We start from the raw sequence: 13,783 nt of genomic DNA, 5'->3' as shown, positions 1-13,783 counted from the left end.
TCGGGAAGTGAAGCCTTGCGGCTACACTTCCTGGTACCCTACTGTGCATGGGCAAGTTGCGCTGCGCAATCTGAATGGTCCCTGCTGTCTCTGGGACCAGTGTGTCTCCCAGCAGACAATAGGGGGGGAAGGGAAGTGACGTAGACCCCCGTGGGGGTCTATGCCCGGAAGTGGGTGCAAATACCTGTCTTATACAGGTATCTGCACCCCCCTCCCCCCCTTAAAGGTGCCAAATGTGACACCGGAGGGGGGGAGGGTTCCGAAAAGTGGAGATTCCATTTTTGTATGGACCTCTGCTTTTAGATGGTATACAGAGGGAACTTTAGAAACTAACTGGTGAATCAGTTGGAGGACCACCCTGTCTGTAAAAAACGTAATGTAGGGGCCCTGAGCTCCTAAAGCTTGGATCTCCAAAACCCTTCGGCCAGAGGTGATGGCAATTAGAAATGCTGCTTTGAGTGTAATGTCTTCTAGTGAGCATTCTTCCATAGGCGTGAATGGATTAGCTGCGAGTACCAAAGGCAGATCCCACTTTGGATATAGCGCCTTCCTTGGAGGTCTTAATCTAAGGACTGCCTTCAAAAAGCGTTCTATTAGTGGGTTTAGAGCCCATCTGGTGTCTGTTAGGGCTAATAAGGCTGAGACCTTAACCTCAAGGGAGATAAGTCCCAGGCCTAAATCTAACCTCTTTTGTAGAAACAAAAGAACTTCATGAACCCCTGGCTTTAACGGGTTGAAATCATTAGTTTACCCAAATTCTGAGAATTTTTGCCAAATCTTGTAGTAGGTGCTAATGGCGGAAGCTTTTCTGGCTTGAAGCAATGTCTGTATTACTCTGTGGGAGCAACCTAATTTTTAGGCGTTAGGCGTTGAAGAAATCTCAGGATCAGAGGGAATGCATATTCTACTTGGAAAATCTGTGGTTGGACAAGGGCATCCACCCCCATTGAATCCCAGGCTGGAAACCTCATGAAGCGGGGTGTTTTGGCATTGAGAGGAGACGCAAAAAGGTCTATTTAAGGGCTGCCCCATTGGTGGCAGATCCATTGGAAAACTTTCTGGTTCAAAAACCATTTGTTGTTGATGAACTCTCTTGATAGGCGATCCGCCAGGTGATTTTCGAGAGCTGGGATATAAGATGCTCTGAGGTTAGTGAGATTCCTTCCGGCCCTGAGTATTATCGGGGCTACCTGATTGGACAACAACCTGCTGTGTGTCCCCACCTTGGTTCTGAACATAGGCTATTGCCGATTTGTTGTTCATCTGTAGCAAGATGGACTTGCCTCTCAGAGAGGATGCCAGGTGAGATATCGTCCTCCAGGCTTCTCATAACTCCAAAATGTTGGACACTATGCCTTCCTTGTTGAAATGCCATTTCCCCTGGATCAACTGATTTTCGAAGTGGGCACCCCAACCCAGACGACTTGCATCTGATGTAAGAGTGATCCAAGAGATGGGGCCAAGATGGCAATGATTTAACAGATTGTGGGGTCTTGTCCACCACCATAGACTTGATTTCATTGAACACGTAATCAGAATCTTCTGAGATAAGGATCCCCTCTTGCACTGGGAGAGAAACCCTCGCTGAAAAACGCAGAGATGCCTTTGTGTTGAGACAGGATCAGTATATCAGTATATTGTCCAGATAGTGTAGGATACGTATCCCTTCTCCCGAAGAGGAGCTAGAATCGCCACCAACACCTTCGTAAAGGTTCAGGGGGCTGTCGATATGCCGAAAGGCAGACATTGAAACTGTAGATGAAGTTCTCCTACTTTGAATCCTAGAAAGGGCTGGAAATTGTGATGAATTGGAATATGTAGGTAAGCGCCTTTGAGTTCTATAGAGACCATCCAATCCTCCGGTTGCACTGCTAGGATTACCGTATTGAGGGATTCCATTTTGAAATGTTCTAGACTGATGAATTTGTTTAATTCGCTTTAAGTCCAAAACCGGCCTCCAGCCTTTTTGGGTACTAAAAAAATTGGGGAGTAAAACCCCAAAAACTTTTCTGACTCCTGAACTGATATTAATGCTTCTTGATGTACTAAAGTCTGTACATACTGGATAAGAATTTAGCTTTTTTTTTTCTCTGGAGCTCGGGATCTTGGTGGGTAGAAACGAAGAACAGGACAGAAGTGCCCGTAGAGTATTGTGGAAGTGACCCACTGATCTGTGCAAGTTTTCACCCAAACTTGAGGGAAAGCCCTGAGGCAAGCCCCCACTGGACCGGTTTGGGTGAGCAGGAAGTCAAAAGGACTTTTGGTTTTCGGGTGTAGTAGATGTAGTCTTCTGCTTTCTCATCTTTAAAAAGGTAGCCAGGGAACCTCTCCAGCCTCTTCTATATTTTCTCCCTGGCCTATATGACCTGGTGTCCTTGTTCCTCTGTTGAAAGGAAGGCCGAGCTGCAAACTTTTTCCTCCTGTTACTCGGTTAATGGCTGTATAAAGCTTTTCGCCAAAGAGGGATTTTCTGTCATAGGGTATGCGGCACCATGTTTGCTTGGGGGGGGTCCACTGACCATGGTTTTAACCAAAGTGCTCTTCTGGCGGTCACTGAGTATAGCATGGCTCGTGCGGAACATCTCAATATATCGATGGCAGCTTCAGCCAAACAAAAAACTGAAGCCAATTTTAATTAATCAAGGGCTTTAATAATCTCATCTGACTCAATACCCTGCTTTAAAGCTAACTCGATATTATCAGTCTCAGCCTTTGACGCTCTGGAAACCGAAGTCAAAGCCACTGCTGGTTTACAAGCCCCTCCAGCTGCTTGATAAGCTTTTTTGAGGTCTGCGTCAATTTTGCGATTGAGCACGTCTTTAAAGAAAACTGCATGTTCTAAGAGCAGTGTCGTATTTCTTGCTAACCTTATGATAAAGGCATCTACTGATGGTAAGGGTTTGAATAGTTGCGCATCTGAGTCAGCTAGGGGATATAACTTGTGAAAACGGTTATAGGCGACTGGCCTCTTTTTTCCACCTTCTGCCATTCGTCTGTAACTACCTCCTTTATTTATTCCATAAGCGGGAAGGTCGGGACTTTTTTCTTTAAATGAGGGAAGTATTTCCTGGACTTGGCTGGAGGTTCAGGAGCTTCCTCCCATTGGATCACATCTTTCACTGCGACTACAAATTGTTCAATTTAACCAAACTCAAAGGAGGAACAATGTTCTTCTGTTGTGTCTTTGTCATCATCTGAGCGGAAGTCTGCGTTTGTTTGCTGAGCCGGAGTCTCTGCAGAAAACTCGTTGAAGGAGCTGCTAGATCTTGGGATGAGGCTAACTCCTGAATTGAGTCCTTTATCAATTTTTTCATAGTGTCTATGGACTCTTGCTTTTCCATTTCCTTATCCTTCTTAAGTTATGGGACTCCACATACAGGAGAACATGAACCTGCAATGGTTATACCAACATGGTGATCCATAATCCTACAGGTTTGAGGACAGAAAAAAGAATGGCGTATGGGGGGCTGACTCTTTCTTTTGTAGAGTTAAATTGGTCTTGTGGGTTGGTTGGGGGCGGAGCAACCAACCATGTGCATGCTGCAATGAAGGCACCAAGAAAACATATTTGCTATAAAGTATTTAATAGAATACATCACTTAAAAACAATCCTGATAGATATCTTTTTGTAACACCTGTCTTCACATGTTACTGTCAAGTATGACAAATATCTTGCCCACTGACATCACAGAAATAATGCCCAGGGCACTTGGTCATTGTAGTCTCAGAAATTTTCTTCGGGACGTTGGCACCACGAAGTCTCAAGTCACATTATCATACGTTTTAACGATAAAGCAGCTCAGGTTTCATAGGCTGGAAGCTTCTTAAAACATTTTGAAAAGCATACCGCTTTTCATTTGGGGAAGCCCCTCCTATGTACTCCACATCATATGATGAGCTGCCAACATACAGCAATGTAAGAGAAACCATGGTACATTGAGGCAATGTATGGTAAAACACACATTACCACAGGGTATAGCTCTCAAGGGAGCATAAAGGCTAAGTATAATTTCAAGTGAATTCATTTTAATGACCCTCCTCCCTGTACTACAATTGTTCTTTAGATCAGTGGGCGATACGGTCTAGGAGCCTATGCCAGATTGAATGTACCCTTGGCACTCTGACACTGCTTCTTCCTGTCATCAAGCCCTCCACCGCTGCACTCTAAAATCTGAACATCTCTACCTCCCAGCATCCTTGACCATGCACCTTCTTGCCTCTTAACAGTTTTGTCACTACATACTACACCACTTCTCCCTTTTGCCACGTTTGCAGGGACATGCAGAGGGGAGGTGAGGCTGACCCTGGAGTTTCTAGGCTCTTCACCCACTTCCTCCTCCCTCTAGTTATGTCACCTCCTCCCCAGTACAGTCTGTAGATGCAGATCATTGCAGAAACTGCTTTAACAGATGTGTTTTCTTGGTGAAAGGACAGCTATGCAATTGGCAACCATGTCACTATGGACAGGCAAACTGTCAGTCCTCTCCTCTGGCCTGTGGGGGCATGATGTGTGTGTTCCTAGGGACAGGTTGGATGATGTGCACACTTATGGGTTAAAGGTAAGTGTTTTTAGCACTGATATGTTATTACAAACCCACCCACTGCCTCCCTTACTATGGAACCCTTTCAAAATCACAGCAATCATATAGACATCCAACATACAAATGTATTCTTTATTTCTTTTACGTTCAAGGTAAGTGTTTTATACAAAATACAACACCTATATTTATCACTCCTGTCTCCTACACCAGTAAACCTTCTACAGTATATTATTATTTTCATCATGCGATCTTTACATTAGGCTAAAACTAAAGGGGAAACAAACTCAATTTTACTTCCTGTATTCTTCTTTTCTGGTAAGTATGTAGGATAGTATAGGGTGTGCACTTATGCTTATTTTGGTTAGATATCCATCAACAGCCCTCAAAAGCTATATACTTACTTGTCCCTGCTCCACCAAGATCTATACTATACAGCCTGCTTGGCAATCCGCTGCCTCTTCTTGAAAGTCTACAACAGTGGTCTCCAAACTATGGCCCTTTGCTTGCTTTTATCCAGCCCTTTGGGTACTATTTCATCCACTGACACCAACAATGGGGCATAATTCCTGTCGCTGACCTCAATAATAGGGCGTTATTCCTCCCACTGACACCATTAAAAGGGCATAATTCCTCCTACCGGCACCAACGGTGGGGCACAGTTCCTTCCATTGACACCAACGATGGGGCATAATTCCTGCCATTGACACCAACGATGGGGCATAATTCCTTCCAGTGATACCAACGTTGGGCTACTATTCCTCCCACTGACATCAAGAGTGGGGCACTACTCCTCCCACTGACACCAACTAAAGGGCACATCTGCTCCCACTGTCACCAACAATGGGGCAGAATTACTCCCACTGACAAACCATGGGGCAAAATTTCTTCCATTGACACCAACGACAGGGCACTATTCCTCCAACCGAAACCAAAAATGGGGCACTATTCCTTCCATTTACACAGATGATGGGGCTCTAGTCCTCCCACTGACACCAAAGATAGGGCATTGTTTATTTCCACAGGTTGTCAGTACATTTGCTTCTCCCACTGACCCCAGTCTGGCCCCCTGAAGTCTGAAAGACAGTAAACTGGCCCTCGGTTTAGAAAGTTTGTAGACCCCCAGTGTACACTATTGTAAGGATCATTTATAGACCTTTTGCCAATCATGAACTTACTCCACTAGCACTTGTCTTAGAAGGAGAATATAAGGTGTAAGACAGCAACGATGCTCAAGCAGAGAAAGCCAAGGTTCTGTTTCATTAGGTAACATAGATATAGCCTAAAAGCATATGATGATGTGTTTAGGAAAATAAAACTGATACCGCTTGAATGTCCCAAACTGTTATCATAGCCGATTGGCCACAATGTTTGCAGGTGCTGGTCGGGTTGAACACTAGCTTGTGAGACGCATTGAGGAATACAACAAAATGGTGCCTGTCTGCATACTCTTAGAAAAAAACAGCTTTAGCTTGGTCGCCTACTCCCTACTAGCAGATTTAGATGGTTTTGACTAACAAAATAAAGATGAACTCATGCTAACATTTTTTAACCACATACACCAACAGTTTTTTTTCCCTTTTTGGATAAAAGTTTTACACAAATGAAAAAAGCTGACCATTGTAAACACCCCTGTCAGTGATAAATGGTTTGCATCTACCATTTAGCTGCCACTTTTTCTGGACAGCTTGGTCTGTTAAAAAATGTTGAAAAAAAACAGACTTACTAGTTAAATCAACAGGTGAAAATAAAGGGAAAAAAATGCCTTCTAAGAAATGGTAAGCTGCAATGTAATAGATTTCTTGGTGGGGGTAATACTACTTTAATGTAAGAGAATAAATACTGAAAATTATCTTTAATTTGCAGAACATGGCAGTTAATATACTCTGCTCCAATGACTCCATGGACAGCCAAAATATATTTTCAGCTGTTGTGCTGTAGAACTCTGTTACAGAAACGATGGAGATGTGAATGCCTAAATCCAATGCATTTATTTCTTTCCTTCTAAGCCAAGAGAATTGATTTTCACAATTCTCTAGAGTGAACTGCTCTATATGGGATTGGCACCTCAATTGTCAAAGCATTCGCTAAAGCTTCCTCTGGCTCACACCTCAATAAAATGTGGTAGAACCTATGAACATGTGTATCCCACAATAAAACACACGGTCAAACGAGAAGGGAGCCTGAATTATCTTGGGAAAGAACTGGTGTCAGCTGTTTACTCAGTGGAGCTGGAAGAATTCACAAAAGTGATAGGCCGTGAGAACTGAATCCTCACTACAGTTGCAAGTTTATGGAAAATGTCTGAAGCACCTCGATTTTTCTCATCCGTGTTTTGATAACATAATGTCTTTGTAATTGTTTTGTTCTTTATTATATTTAGATGCATAAGTATTCCTACAGGAGCAATAATTAACAATAAACATCTGCAGGTTCATGCTGTAAGACAGTAGGCTGCACTATGTATTATAGCAAGTTTTATTGCAGTTTCAAATATATGCAATGAGCCTACAGATTGCAAACTTATTCATTAACTAGTGCAAGGAAAAGACTGTGGTAAACCATAACTTCTAATGAAATTGCACTCTCCTGCTGCCAAACTTTCACCTAGTATTATTGCAGTTTATTATTACACGCTACTTTCATATTTACTTAAATTGTTTTACTAAATAAGACAGATTAATCTGTAAAAGACAAAGGTAAAGAAGGTAGTCATTTTGGAACTGCCATCTTCTGTTAAAATAAACCAACTGTAGTATGGGCCTGCCTGGCTATAGGCAGGCTGCCTACACAGGGAATGTTATCTGTTAGCAAGTATCTGCAGTTCCCAGTCTTTTTGAGCTCTGCCCTCTCCTCTGTGCTGTAAATAAAAGGGGGAAGGGCTCTGCACACAGAGAGCTGCCTGCATGGAAAGAACAGAGAGCACAAGATACAGCATGTAATCTCCAGCTCGTTCACAGCGCCCGTTCCGTCTCTTGATTGGTTCCGTTTGCGCTCTTGGCTCATGGTACTGGGACTGCTGCACCTTCAGTCCGTCAAAGACACCAGGGTTTCCGGAGGACATGGAGAATACCAAGTTGGGCTATCACCTCATTAACCCCTTCCCGACCAGCTGCGGCAGTTATACTGCGGCAGGATGGCTCCCCTGCGCGAGCACCGTAGCTGTACGTTGGCCCTTTAAGACACTTTTGCAGGCACACACAGCGTGTCCCTGGAGCTGATGCGTGTGCCCGGCGGGCGTGATGACCGCCAGGCACCTGCGTTTGCTTGTGACAGAGCGAGAACCGGGATCTCTGTGTGTAAACACACAAATCCCAGTTCTTTCAGGGGAGAGGAGATAGATCGTGTGCTCCTACTAAGTAGGAACACCGATTGGTCTCCTCCCCTAGTCAGTCCCATCCCCCCCACAGTTAGAACACACCTAGGAAACAGAGTTAACCCCTTGATCGCCCCCTAATGTTAACCTCTTCCCTACCAATGACATTTAAACAGTAATCAGTGGCTATTTTTAGCTCTGATAGCTGTATAAATGTCATTGGTCCTAAAAAAGTTTCAGAAGTGTCCGATCTGTCCGCCGCAATGTCGCAGTCATGATAAAAATTGCTGATCACCACCATTACTAGTAAAAAAAATAAAAATAATAAAAATCCCATTAATCTATCCCCTATTTTGTAGACGCTATAACTTTTGCTCAAACCAATCAATATATGCTTATTGTGATTTTTTTTACCAAAAATATGTAGAAGAATACAATATACAGTATCTCACAAAAGTGAGTACACCCCTTACGTTTTTGTAACTATTTTATTATATCTTTTCATGTGACACTGAACACTGAAGAAATTACACTATGCTACAATGTAAAGTAGTGAGTGTACAGCTTATATAACAGTATAAATTTGCTGTCCCCTCAAAATAACTCAACACACAGCCATTAATGTCTAAACCGTTGGCAACAAAACGGGAGAGTGTCCAAACTGGGCCTAAAGTGTGAATATTTTGTAAAGCAAAAATGTATGTAGGAAATGGGATTTTAAAGGTACACCCAATATAAGGAAGAGCACTGTCAATTAAAAATTTTATACCAATATTTATTAATACAGTTTTACACAAAAAAGCAATAAAATGTGAAAACAGTTTTACATTCATAGTCAAAGGTAGACATCCTCAACCTAATATTGACAAATGAAGAGAAAGAACTGTAATCACAAAAAATTCTGATCATAACCACGTCCACAAATTTCAACATGTTTCGCCAGGAAGGCTTCATCAGGAAAATGGACGAGGATTTTTGACTATTCAACGACAGTACACATGATAAGAACAACCTTGGATGTATAAAGAAGAGAACAAAAGATAAAGATAAATAAATAGAAATAGTACATGAAACATTTATGTTTATACAACTTGATAGCTCTTTAGCTTGTATAACCATGACTCCACCAAAACCCCCCCAAAAAAATTAAACACCAACCCCCACCTGACCCTACCCCAGGCTTACACCCTCCCCCTCCATAAACTCCCAACCGACACAACCCCTACGTCAGCTCCATACCTCTAAAGAGAGTTCCAGGGAAGTCGCAGGACCCGAGGCGTCAAGTGAGAGGAGAGGGGAGGAGGGATACCCCCAGAGTTCACTCCCCCCTGTAGTCCAGAAAAATGCCTGATCACCCGTAGGGAGGGATGTATGTTATTATGAATGAAGACCATCCAAGACAGAAGAGATGATCACATTATCTGTAACATATATCATAGATAATAAAAATACACATATTGCGGGTGAGGGGAGAAAAAGTCCACAGCAGTGTCTAGTCAGTGGACCATACTCACCGACACCCCGTGATATAAGGATATATTTATTTTGGGAGCTCATGAGGACTAATGGCACAATACCAATTATGAAAATGCATCTATGCGAGAATCAAGAGAGGGGACACGGCTACTTCATAGTTTCTGAAATGATATATAAATATGCATATACCTGTATCAGAATCTTGTATAAAAAGAAACATGTATATGTGTATAATGCGTCTCTAAATTTTCAAGAGCACATGCTCACCTTGAAGGAGTTCACAACGCTGTGTAGAAAACTACATCACATTCCTACTGGTGCTACTGGAGAGACACCCAAAGATAATGAACCTCAAAGGGTAGTCACTTCCTATATTTCAAATGGAGAAAAAAAAAAAAAGGGTAAGAAGGAACGAAGGCACCCAAAGCAGTGCTTAGTTCTCAGTTGAATATATCGCAAAGTGCCTCATGAGCTCCCAATATAAATATCTCCTTATATCACGGGGTGTCGGTGAGTATGGTCCACTGACTAGACATTGCTGTGGATTTTTTCTCCCCTCACCCGCAATATGTGTATTTTTATTATCTATGATATATGTTACAGATACTGTGATCATCTCTTCTGTCTTGGATGGTCTTCATTCATAATAACATACATCCCTCCCTACGGGTGATCAGGCATTTTTCTGGACTACAGGGGGGAGTGAACTCTGGGGGTATCCCTCCTCCCCTCGCCTCTCACTTGACGCCTCGGGTCCTGCGACTTCCCCGGAACTCTCTTTAGAGGTATGGAGCTGACGTAGGGGTTGTGTCGGTTGGGAGTTTATGGAAGGGGAGGGTGTAAGCCTGGGGTAGGGTCGGGTGGGGGTTGGTGTTTAATTTTTGGGGGCAGGTTTTGGTGGAGTCATGGTTATACAAGCTAAAGAGCTATCAAGTTTTATAAACATAAATGTTTCATGTACTATTTCTATTTCTTTATCATTTGTTTTCTTCTTTATACATCCAAGGTTGTTCTTATCATGTGTACTGTCGTTGAATAGTCAAAAATCCTCGTCCATTTTCCTGATGAAGCCTTCCTGGCGAAACATGTTGAAATTTGTGGACGTGGTTATGATCAGAATTTTTTGTGATTACAGTTCTTTCTCTTCATTTGTCAATATTAGGTTGAGGATGTCTACCTTTGACTATGAATGTAAAACTGTTTTCACATTTTATTGCTTTTTTGTGTAAAACTGTATTAATAAATATTGGTATAAAAATTTTTTAATTGACAGTGCTCTTCCTTATATTGGGTGTACCTTTAAAATCCCATTTCCTACATAAATTTTTGCTTTATTACTTTTAGGGATGTTGGTACATAAAAAATGTTTCCAGTATTTCTGGAAATACTGATCTCTACCCATCTTGCTCGTGTGAATATTTTGTGTGCCCACCAATATTTTCCAGCACTGACTTAAAGGGGTTATATGGTGTCACGGAACGTCCCACACTCCACTTGAGTGCTTCCGTCAGTATAACACATCCTTGTAGTCTGGATACAGATATCAGATATTCCAAACGCTTCCAAGCACAAAACAAGGCGACACTTGCTTTACTGCTAACATGGACTATATTATTTAGAATCAAAATTAAAAGACTTTATATGCCGTTGGAACCTCCTCTAACAATACAACTGTAACCTAATTAACATGAGCTAGTTTACTAAATCATTTACCCAGACTAGGTGACTATTCAATACACATTACCATAAACATCAACACAGGGTTAATTAGAACAAACAACAATGTGTGGAATACCCTTAGAACCTGTGGTAAGCCAGGCTAGACTGTTCGTCTCCTAGCCAGTCCTGGAGGCTAATGTGATCAGCTCACTCAATTAACAGGTTGAGTTCAGAATCAATCAAACCAAGAATAGTCTCTACATACATCCTGGGAGATATTGTGGACAAATATTACTGTCCCATTTTAAGTAGTCCAAGATATATTTTCTCACTCACCCTGTGCCAGGATAGCACAGGGTGACCTAGACATAAGAGGTGTATGGGGAGCTGGAACAAGGGCATCCCCTACTTTCTAAGGGATTCTGAGTTCCACGGGCCCTCCCGTCACATCTCTCCCCTTTCGGCAGAAGACTAACACAGGAGGAGACCCCAGACGGGTTGACTCAGAAGTTAGTCAGTAGTTCCAGTCCTCTAATGCCTGTACCCACACAGTACCCCAAATAAATTGTTCCAAAACATTACTCACCCAGCCAACCTCTGCCTCTCTCAGAGAACATATCTGCCGCTGGGGAGAGGCCTGGACTGGCCCTTCTCCCTGGAGTCCTTTCTGCCGCTGGAGAGAAGACAGGGTGACTGGGCTCACTCCGTCATGCTGTTGGGGATCTGGGCCGACTGCCCAGCATCCCTGGGGTATACAGGTGGAGACTGAAGTCCCATCCACCTTCACAGGAAATCCATCCTCTGTAAGTTGAGGGCAGAGTCCAGCAGTACTCGGCCCTGTTGCCAGCCCTTCTGCTGGAAACCCCACACCATCTGCTCCGGCTAACTGTTGGGGAGGGACAACAAACACCTCCTCTCCCTTCTCCCAATGTATCTGCTGCTGGGAAGTGATTGCCATCTTCTCACCCTGAGCCTCCGAAACTGCCACAGGTGTGGGGCAGAGGTCTTGGACCCTCTGTCCGGTTGCCAGCACTTCTGCTGGGGGTTTGCTAGGTGGTTCCTCCTCTACAGAAACGTCTATTAAATCCCCAGTCTCTGGAATTGCTAAAAGTGTGGGGCAGAGGTCTTGGACCCTCTGTTCAGTTACCAGATCTTCAGCTGGAGGCTCATCAGGTTGTTCTTCCTCAGCAGAAAAGTCTATTAAATCCCCTACCTCTATAACTGGTGTCTGGGGATAGAGGTTCACCGTCTCCTGTCCACGGAACCCAGAAGATGCTATCAGTGCTGGGCAGAGGTTAGCAGAGCTCTGCCCTGTTGTCAGCACTTCAGGTTTGGGGACGGCAATCTTCAGATTTTTCACTGCCGATTCTCTGGCATGCTGCTGAACGTGTTCTAGCAGTTTCCTATATGCCCTTTCCAGATGCTGTTCTTTCCTTAGCAAATGGTCCAGATCAGGTTTGAGCTCTGAGACCCCTGCAAGACCGAGCATAGCCTCTCTATATTCTCGCAGGTCCTCAAGGTCAGGTTCCCCTTCATCGCCAAACACAAAATGATCTGTAAGGCTCTCCCACAGCAATCCAGGGCCTCCAAAGTCATATCCCTCTGGAGAGCATTCTGTTGTCTCCCCTAAATATCCCTGCTCTGCGTGCCATTGCAGAGCCCAATAACTATTGTCCAACTCTATCTCCTGCTGGACCAGCCTGTCCAACTCAGACACCCATTGCTCCTGGGGCTGCTCTCCCAGGAATGCCATCCGCAATGCTCGTTGGTCACTGGCCCGTTGCTCTTGGGTTGGAAAGCACTTGCCCTGTTTTATACCAGCGAGCTGGAGGGCTCCAATCCAGAGCTCCACCCGAATCTGCTGCCTGAGCTCCAGGTATTCATCCTCAGACACAGTCCTGGTGTATGTTGAAAGGATGATCCGCAGCAGCCCCGGGAACTCTGATGCCAGGTCCATATCTCCGCTGGGATGACTGAAGTCTGCTATCCTGATCTTGGATCCAGGTGGAGGTTTAGATTTCCCAGACTGCAGGAAGCTTCCCGCTGCTTGCCACCAATGTCACGGAACGTCCCACACTCCACTTGAGTACTTCCGTCAGTATACCACTTCCTTGTAGTCTGGATACAGATATCAGATATTCCAAACGCTTCCAAGTACAAAACAAGGCGACACTTGCTTCACTTCTAACATGGACTATATTATTTAGAATCAAAATTACAAGACTTTATATGCCGTTGGAATCTCCTCTAACAATACAACTGTAACCTAATTAACATGAGCTAGTTTACTAAATCATTTACCCAGACTAGGTGACTATTCAATACACATTACCATAAACATCAACACAGGGTTAATTAGAACAAACAACAATGTGTGGAATACCCTTAGAACCTGTGGTAAGCCAGACTAGACTGTTCGTCTCCTAGCCAGTCCTGGAGGCTAATGTGATCAGCTTACTCAATTAACAGGTTGAGTTCAGAATCAATCAAACCAAGAATAGTCTCTACATACATCCTGGGAGATATTGTGGACAAATATTACTGTCCCATTTTAAGTAGTCCAAAATATATTTTCTCACTCACCCTGTGCCAGGATAGCACAGGGTGACTTAGACATAAGAGGTGTATGGGGAGCTGGAACAAGGGCATCCCCTACTTTCCAAGGGATTCTGAGTTCCACGGGCCCTCCCGTCACATATGGGTTCTTTTTTTATTTTTTTTTAAATAACAAACATGTTATACTTACCTCCACTGTGCAGTTCGTTTTGCACAGAGTGGCCCCGATCCTCCTGTT

Source organism: Aquarana catesbeiana, linkage group LG11, assembly GCF_042186555.1.
Source record: "Aquarana catesbeiana isolate 2022-GZ linkage group LG11, ASM4218655v1, whole genome shotgun sequence".
NCBI lineage: Eukaryota > Metazoa > Chordata > Amphibia > Anura > Ranidae > Aquarana > Aquarana catesbeiana.
This window is presented reverse-complemented; position numbering follows the sequence as displayed.